The sequence below is a fragment of the Tachypleus tridentatus genome, chromosome 13 (assembly GCF_004210375.1).
Source record: "Tachypleus tridentatus isolate NWPU-2018 chromosome 13, ASM421037v1, whole genome shotgun sequence".
NCBI lineage: Eukaryota > Metazoa > Arthropoda > Merostomata > Xiphosura > Limulidae > Tachypleus > Tachypleus tridentatus.
The window spans coordinates 252691377-252701739 of NC_134837.1; positions in this window are offsets into that span (position 1 = coordinate 252691377).

The window sequence follows — 10363 nt, forward strand, 5'->3', positions numbered from 1 at the left end:
CATCCCTTTCAGCTACTTTTGGTTATTAGTATAATGACAACACTACTAATATTTGTATTATAGTTTGAACAGAAGGAACATCCCTTCCAGCTACTTTTGGTTATTAGTATAATGACAACACTACTAATATTTGTATTATAGTTTGAACAGAAGGAACATCCCTTTCAGCTACTTTTGGTTATTAGTATAATGACAACACTACTAATATTTGTATTATAGTTTGAAGACAAGGAACATCCCTTTCAGCTACTTTTGGTTATTAGTATAATGACAACACTACTAATATTTGTATTATAGTTTGAACAGAAGGAACATCCCTTTCAGCTACTTTTGGTTATTAGTATAATGACAACACTACTAATATTTGTATTATAGTTTGAAGACAAGGAACATCCCTTCAGCTACTTTTGGTTATTAGTATAATGACAACACTACTAATATTTGTATTATAGTTTGAACAGAAGGAACATCCCTTTCAGCTACTTTTGGTTATTAGTATAATGACAACACTACTAATATTTGTATTATAGTTTGAAGACAAGGAACATCCCTTCCAGCTACTTTTGGTTATTAGTATAATGACAACACTACTAATATTTGTATTATAGTTTGAACAGAAGGAACATCCCTTTCAGCTACTTTTGGTTATTAGTATAATGACAACACTACTAATATTTGTATTATAGTTTGAACAGAAGGAACATCCCTTTCAGCTACTTTTGGTTATTAGTATAATGACAACACTACTAATATTTGTATTATAGTTTGAACAGAAGGAACATCCCTTTCAGCTACTTTTGGTTATTAGTATAATGACAACACTACTAATATTTGTATTATAGTTTGAACAGAAGGAACATCCCTTTCAGCTACTTTTGGTTATTAGTATAATGACAACACTACTAATATTTGTATTATAGTTTGAACAGAAGGAACATCCCTTTCAGCTACTTTTTGGTTATTAGTATAATGACAACACTACTAATATTTGTATTATAGTTTGAACAGAAGGAACATCCCTTTCAGCTATTTTGGTTATTAGTATAATGACAACACTACTAATATTTGTATTATAGTTTGAACAGAAGGAACATCCCTTTCAGCTACTTTTGGTTGTATAATGTTATTAGTATAATGACAACACTACTAATATTTGTATTATAGTTTGAAGAGAAGGAACATCCCTTCAGCTACTTTTGGTTATTAGTATAATGACAACACTACTAATATTTGTATTATAGTTTGAACAGAAGGAACATCCCTTTCAGCTACTTTTGGTTATTAGTATAATGACAACACTACTAATATTTGTATTATAGTTTGAACAGAAGGAACATCCCTTTCAGCTACTTTTGGTTATTAGTATAATGACAACACTACTAATATTTGTATTATAGTTTGAAGAGAAGGAACATCCCTTTCAGCTACTTTTGGTTATTAGTATAATGACAACACTACTAATATTTGTATTATAGTTTGAAGACAAGGAACATCCCTTCCAGCTATTTTGGTTATTAGTATAATGACAACACTACTAATATTTGTATTATAGTTTGAACAGAAGGAACATCCCTTTCAGCTACTTTTGGTTATTAGTATAATGACAACACTACTAATATTTGTATTATAGTTTGAACAGAAGGAACATCCCTTTCAGCTACTTTTGGTTATTAGTATAATGACAACACTACTAATATTTGTATTATAGTTTGAACACAAGGAACATCCCTTTCAGCTACTTTTGGTTATTAGTATAATGACAACACTACTAATATTTGTATTATAGTTTGAACAGAAGGAACATCCCTTTCAGCTACTTTTGGTTATTAGTATAATGACAACACTACTAATATTTGTATTATAGTTTGAAGACAAGAAACATCCCTTCAGCTAATTTTTGTTATTAGTATAATGACAACACTACTAATATTCGCATTATAGTTTGAAGACAAGGAACATCCCTTCCAGCTACTTTTGGTTATTAATATAATGACAACACTACTAATATTTGTATTATAGTTTTAACAGAAGGAGCATCCCTTTCAGCTATTGTTGGTTATTAGTATAATGACAACACTACTAATATTTGTATTATAGTTTGAACAGAAGGAACATCCCTTTCAGCTACTTTTGGTTATTAGTATAATGACAACACTACTAATATTTGTATTATAGTTTGAAGAAAAGGAACATCCCTTTCAGCTACTTTTGGTTATTAGTATAATGACAACACTACTAATATTTGTATTATAGTTTGAACAGAAGGAACATCCCTTTCAGCTATTGTTGGTTATTAGTATAATGACAACACTACTAATATTTGTATTATAGTTTGAAGACAAGGAACATCCATTCCAGCTACTTTTTGTTATTAGTATAATGACAACACTACCAATATTTGTATTATAGTTTGAACAGAAGGAGCATCCCTTTCAGCTATTGTTGGTTATTAGTATAATGACAACACTACTAATATTTGTATTATAGTTTGAAGACAAGGAACATCCCTTTCAGCTACTTTTGGTTATTAGTATAATGACAACACTACTAATATTTGTATTATAGTTTGAACAGAAGGAACATCCCTTTCAGCTACATTTGGTTATTAGTATAATGACAACACTACTAATATTTGTATTATAGTTTGAAGACAAGGAACATCCCTTACAGCTACTTTTGGTTATTAGTATAATGACAACACTACTAATATTTGTATTATAGTTTGAACAGAAGGAACATCCCTTTCAGCTATTGTTGGTTATTAGTATAATGACAACACTACTAATATTTGTATTATAATTTTAACAGAAGGAGCATCCCTTTCAGTTACATTTGATTATTAGTATAATGACAACACTACTAACATTTGTATTATAGTTTGAAGACAAGGAACATCCCTTACAGCTACTTTTGGTTATTAGTATAATGACAACACTACTAATATTTGTATTATAGTTTGAACAGAAGGAACATCCCTTTCAGCTACATTTGATTGGTTATTAGTATAATGACAACACTACTAATATTTGTATTATAGTTTGAACAGAAGGAACATCCCTTTCAGCTACTTTTGGTTATTAGTATAATGACAACACTACTAATATTTGTATTATAGTTTGAACAGAAGGAACATCCCTTTCAGCTACATTTGGTTATTAGTATAATGACAACACTACTAACATTTGTATTATAGTTTGAAGACAAGGAACATCCCTTTCAGCTACTTTTGGTTATTAGTATAATGACAACACTACTAATATTTGTATTATAGTTTGAACAGAAGGAACATCCCTTTCAGCTACATTTGATTATTAGTATAATGACAACACTACTAACATTTATATTATACTTTGAAGACAAGGAACATCCCTTACAGCTACTTTTGGTTATTAGTATAATGACAACACTACTAATATTTGTATTATAGTTTGAATAGAAGGAACATCCCCTTCAGCTACTTTTGGTTATTAGTATAATGACAACGCTACTAATATTTGTATTATAGTTTGAAGACAAGGAACATCCCTTCAGCTACTTTTGGTTATTAGTATAATGACAACACTACTAATATTTGTATTATAGTTTGAACAGAAGGAACATCCCTTTCAGCTACTTTTGGTTATTAGTATAATGACAACACTACTAATATTTGTATTATAGTTTGAAGACAAGGAACATCCCTTCCAGCTACTTTTGGTTATTAGTATAATGACAACACTACTAATATTTGTATTATAGTTTGAACAGAAGGAACATCCCTTTCAGCTACTTTTGGTTATTAGTATAATGACAACACTACCAATATTTGTATTATAGTTTGAAGACAAGAAACATCCCTTCAGCTACTTTTGGTTATTAGTATAATGACAACACTACTAATATTTGTATTATAGTTTGAACAGAAAAACATCCCTTTCAGCTACTTTTGGTTATTAGTATAATGACAACACTACTAATATTTGTATTATAGTTTGAACAGAAGGAACATCCCTTTCAGCTATTGTTGGTTATTAGTATAATGACAACACTACTAATATTTGTATTATAGTTTTAACAGAAGGAGCATCCCTTTCAGCTATTGTTGGTTATTAGTATAATGACAACACTACTAAATTTGTATTATAGTTTGAACAGAAGGAACATCCCTTTCAGCTATTGTTGGTTATTAGTATAATGACAACACTACTAATATTTGTATTATAGTTTGAACAGAAGGAACATCCCTTTCAGCTATTGTTGGTTATTAGTATAATGACAACACTACTAATATTTGTATTATAGTTTGAAGACAAGGAACATCCATTCGAGCTAGCAACATTACTTATTTGTATTATAGTTTGAACAGAAGGAGCATCCCTTTCAGCTATTTTGGTTATTAGTATAATGACAACACTACTAATATTTGTATTATAGTTTGAAGACAAGGAACATCCCTTTCAGCTACTTTTGGTTATTAGTATAATGACAACACTACTAATATTTGTATTATAGTTTGAAGACAAGGAACATCCCTTACAGCTACTTTTGGTTATTAGTATAATGACAACACTACTAATATTTGTATTATAGTTTGAACAGAAGGAACATCCCTTTCAGCTACTTTTGGTTATTAGTATAATGACAACACTACTAATATTTGTATTATAGTTTGAACAGAAGGAACATCCCTTTCAGCTACTTTTGGTTATTAGTATAATGACAACACTACTAATATTTGTATTATAGTTTGAACAGAAGGAACATCCCTTTCAGCTATTGTTGGTTATTAGTATAATGACAACACTACTAATATTTGTATTATAGTTTGAAGACAAGGAACATCCCTTCCAGCTACTTTTGGTTATTAGTATAATGACAACACTACTAATATTTGTATTATAGTTTGAAGACAAGGAACATCCCTTCAGCTATTTTGGTTATTAGTATAATGACAACACTACTAATATTTGTATTATAGTTTGAAGACAAGGAACATCCCTTCCAGCTACTTTTGGTTATTAGTATAATGACAACACTACTAACATTTGTATTATAGTTTGAACAGAAGGAACATCCCTTTCAGCTACTTTTGGTTATTAGTATAATGACAACACTACTAATATTTGTATTATAGTTTGAACAGAAGGAACATCCCTTTCAGCTACTTTTGGTTATTAGTATAATGACAACACTACTAATATTTGTATTATAGTTTGAAGACAAGGAACATCCCTTCCAGCTACTTTTGGTTATTAATATAATGACAACACTACTAATATTTGTATTATAGTTTGAACAGAAGGAACATCCCTTTCAGCTACTTTTGGTTATTAGTATAATGACAACACTACCAATATTTGTATTATAGTTTGAAGACAAGGAACATCCCTTCCAGCTAATTTTGTTATTAGTATAATGAAAACACTACTAATATTCGCATTATAGTTTGAAGACAAAAAACATCCCTTCCAGCTACTTTTGGTTATTAGTATAATGACAACACTACTAATATTTGTATTATAGTTTGAACAGAAGGAACATCCCTTTCAGCTATTGTTGGTTATTAATATAAGGACAACACTACTAATATTTGTATTATAGTTTGAACAGAAGGAACATCCCTTTCAGCTACTTTTGGTTATTAGTATAATGACAACACTACTAATATTTGTATTATAGTTTGAACAGAAGGAACATCCCTTTCAGCTACTTTTGGTTATTAATAATGACAACACTACTAATATTTGTATTATAGTTTGAAGACAAGGAACATCCCTTCCAGCTACTTTTGGTTATTAATATAATGACAACACTACTAATATTTGTATTATAGATTGAACAGAAGGAACATCCCTTTCAGCTACTTTTGGTTATTAGTATAATGACAACACTACTAATATTTGTATTATAGTTTGAAGACAAGAACATCCCTTCCAGCTAATTTTGGTTATTAGTATAATGAAAACACTACTAATATTTGTATTATAGTTTGAACAGAAGGAACATCCCTTTCAGCTACTTTTGGTTATTAGTATAATGACAACACTACTAATATTTGTATTATAGTTTGAACAGAAGGAACATCCCTTTCAGCTATTGTTGGTTATTAGTATAATGACAACACTACTAATATTTGTATTATAGTTTTAACAGAAGGAGCATCCCTTTAAGCTATTGTTGGTTATATTTACTAATATTTGTATTATAGTTTGAACAGAAGGAACATCCCTTTCAGCTATTGTTGGTTATTAGTATAATGACAACACTACTAATATTTGTATTATAGTTTGAACAGAAGGAACATCCCTTTCAGCTATTTTTGGTTATTAGTATAATGACAACACTACTAATATTTGTATTATAGTTTGAACAGAAGGAACATCCCTTTCAGCTATTGTTGGTTATTAGTATAATGACAACACTACTAATATTTGTATTATAGTTTGAACACAAGGAACATCCCTTACAGCTACTTTTGGTTATTAGTATAATGACAACACTACTAATATTTGTATTATAGTTTGAACAGAAGGAACATCCCTTTCAGTTACATTTGGTTATTAGTATAATGACAACACTACTAACATTTGTATTATAGTTTGAAGACAAGGAACATCCCTTTCAGCTACTTTTGGTTATTAGTATAATGACAACACTACTAATATTTGTATTATAGTTTGAACAGAAGGAACATCCCTTTCAGCTATTGTTGGTTATTAGTATAATGACAACACTACTAATATTTGTATTATAGTTTGAACAGAAGGAACATCCCTTTCAGCTACTTTTGGTTATTAGTATAATGACAACACTACTAATATTTGTATTATAGTTTGAACAGAAGGAACATCCCTTTCAGCTATTGTTGGTTATTAGTATAATGACAACACTACTAACATTTGTATTATAGTTTGAAGACAAGGAACATCCCTTTCAGCTACTTTTGGTTATTAGTATAATGACAACACTACTAATATTTGTATTATAGTTTGAACAGAAGGAACATCCTTTCAGCTACATTTGATTATTAGTATAATGACAACACTACTAATATTTGTATTATAGTTTGAAGACAAGGAACATCCCTTACAGCTACTTTTGGTTATTAGTATAATGACAACACTACTAATATTTGTATTATAGTTTGAACAGAAGGAACATCCCTTTCAGCTACTTTTGGTTATTAGTATAATGACAACACTACTAATATTTGTATTATAGTTTGAACAGAAGGAACATCCCTTTCAGCTATTTTTGGTTATTAGTATAATGACAACACTACTAATATTTGTATTATAGTTTGAACAGAAGGAACATCCCTTTCAGCTACTTTTGGTTATTAGTATAATAACAACACTACTAACATTTGTATTATAGTTTGAAGACAAGGAACATCCCTTCCAGCTACTTTTGGTTATTAATATAATGACAACACAACTAATATTTGTATTATAGTTTGAACAGAAGGAACATCCCTTTCAGCTACTTTTGGTTATTAGTATAATGACAACACTACCAATATTTGTATTATAGTTTGAAGACAAGAAACATCCCTTACAGCTACTTTTGGTTATTAGTATAATGACAACACTACTAATATTTGTATTATAGTTTGAACAGAAGGAACATCCCTTTCAGCTACTTTTTTGGTTATTAGTATAATGACAACACTACTAATATTTGTATTATAGTTTGAACAGAAGGAACATCCCTTTCAGCTACTTTTGGTTATTAGTATAATGACAACACTACTAATATTTGTATTATAGTTTGAACAGAAGGAACATCCCTTTCAGCTACTTTTGGTTATTAGTATAATGACAACACTACTAATATTTGTATTATAGTTTGAACAGAAGGAACATCCCTTTCAGCTACTTTTGGTTATTAGTATAATGACAACACTACTAATATTTGTATTATAGTTTGAACAGAAGGAACATCCCTTTCAGCTAATTTTGGTTATTAGTATAATGACAACACTACTAATATTTGTATTATAGTTTTAACAGAAGGAGCATCCCTTTCAGCTATTGTTGGTTATTAGTATAATGACAACACTACTAAATTTGTATTATAGTTTGAACAGAAGGAACATCCCTTTCAGCTATTGTTGGTTATTAGTATAATGACAACACTACTAATATTTGTATTATAGTTTGAACAGAAGGAACATCCCTTTCAGCTATTTTTGGTTATTAGTATAATGACAACACTACTAATATTTGTATTATAGTTTGAAGACAAGGAACATCCCTTCCAGCTACTTTTGGTTATTAGTATAATGACAACACTACTAATATTTGTATTATAGTTTGAACAGAAGGAACATCCCTTTCAGCTATTGTTGGTTATTAGTATAATGACAACACTACTAATATTTGTATTATAGTTTGAAGACAAGGAACATCCCTTCCAGCTACTTTTGGTTATTAGTATAATGACAACACTACCAATATTTGTATTATAGTTTGAACAGAAGGAACATCCCTTTCAGCTATTGTTGGTTATTAGTATAATGACAACACTACTAATATTTGTATTATAGTTTGAAGACAAAGGAACATCCCTTTCAGCTACATTTTGGTTATTGAAGTATAATAACAACACTACTAATATTTGTATTATAGTTTGAAGACAAGGAACATCCCTTCCAGCTACTTTTGGTTATTAAGTATAATGACAACACTACTAATATTTGTATTATAGTTTGAACAGAAGGAACATCCCTTTCAGCTACTTTTGCAAAACTACCAATTTTGTATTATGATTTGAAGACAAGAAACATCCCTTCCATAATTTTGTTATCAATATAATGACAACACTACTAATATTTGTATTATAGTTTGAAGACAAGGAACATCCCTTCCAGCTACTTTTGGTTATTAGTATAATGACAACACTACTAATATTTGTATTATAGTTTTAAGACAAGGAGCATCCCTTTCAGCTATTGTTGGTTATTAGTATAATGACAACACTACTAATATTTGTATTATAGTTTGAACAGATGGAACATCCTTTCAGCTATTTTTGGTTATTAGTATAATGACAACACTACCAATATTTGTATTATAGTTTGAAGAGAAGGAATATCCTTCAGCTACTTTTTTGGTTATTAGTATAATGACAACACTACTAATATTTGTATTATAGTTTGAAGAGAAGGAACATCCCTTTCAGCTACTTTTGGTTATTAGTATAATGAAAACACTACTAATATTTGTATTATAGTTTGAAGACAAGGAACATCCATTTCAGCTACTTTTGGTTATTAGTATAATGACAACACTACTAATATTTGTATTATAGTTTGAACAGAAGGAGCATCCCTTTCAGCTATTGTTGGTTATTAGTATAATGATAACACTACTAATATTTGTATTATAGTTTGAAGAGAAGGAACATCCCTTTCAGCTACTTTTGGTTATTAGTATAATGACAACACTACTAATATTTGTATTATAGTTTGAAACAGAAGGAACATCCCTTTCAGTTACATTTGATTATTAGTATAATGACAACACTACTAACATTTGTATTATAATTTGAAGACAAGGAACATCCCTTACAGCTACTTTTGGTTATTATAATAATGACAACACTACTAATATTTGTATTATAGTTTGAACAGAAGGAACATCCCTTTCAGCTATTGTTGGTTATTAGTATAATGACAACACTACTAATATTTGTATTATAGTTTTAACAGAAGGAGCATCCCTTCCAGTTACATTTTGGTTATTAGTATAATGACAACACTACTAATATTTGTATTATAGTTTGAAGACAAGGAACATCCCTTACAGCTACTTTTGGTTATTAGTATAATGACAACACTACTAATATTTGTATTATAGTTTGAACAGAAGAAACATCCCTTTCAGTTACATTTGATTATTAGTATAATGACAACACTACTAACATTTGTATTATACTTTGAAGACAAGGAACATCCCTTACAGCTACTTTTGGTTATTAGTATAATGACAACACTACTAATATTTGTATTATAGTTTGAACAGAAGGAACATCCTTTCAGCTATTGTTGGTTATTAGTATAATGACAACACTACTAATATTTGTATTATAGTTTTAACAGAAGGAACATCCCTTTCAGTTACTTATTAGCATTTGATTATTAGGTATAATGACAACACTACTAATATTTGTATTATAGTTTGAAGACAAGGAACATCCCTTTCAGCTACTTTTGGTTATTAGTATAATGACAACACTACTAATATTTGTATTATAGTTTAAACAGAAGGAACATCCCTTTCAGCTACATTTTTGTTATTGGTATAATGACAACACTACTAATATTTGTATTATAGTTTGAAGACAAGGACATCCTTTCAGCTACTTTTGGTTATTAGTATAA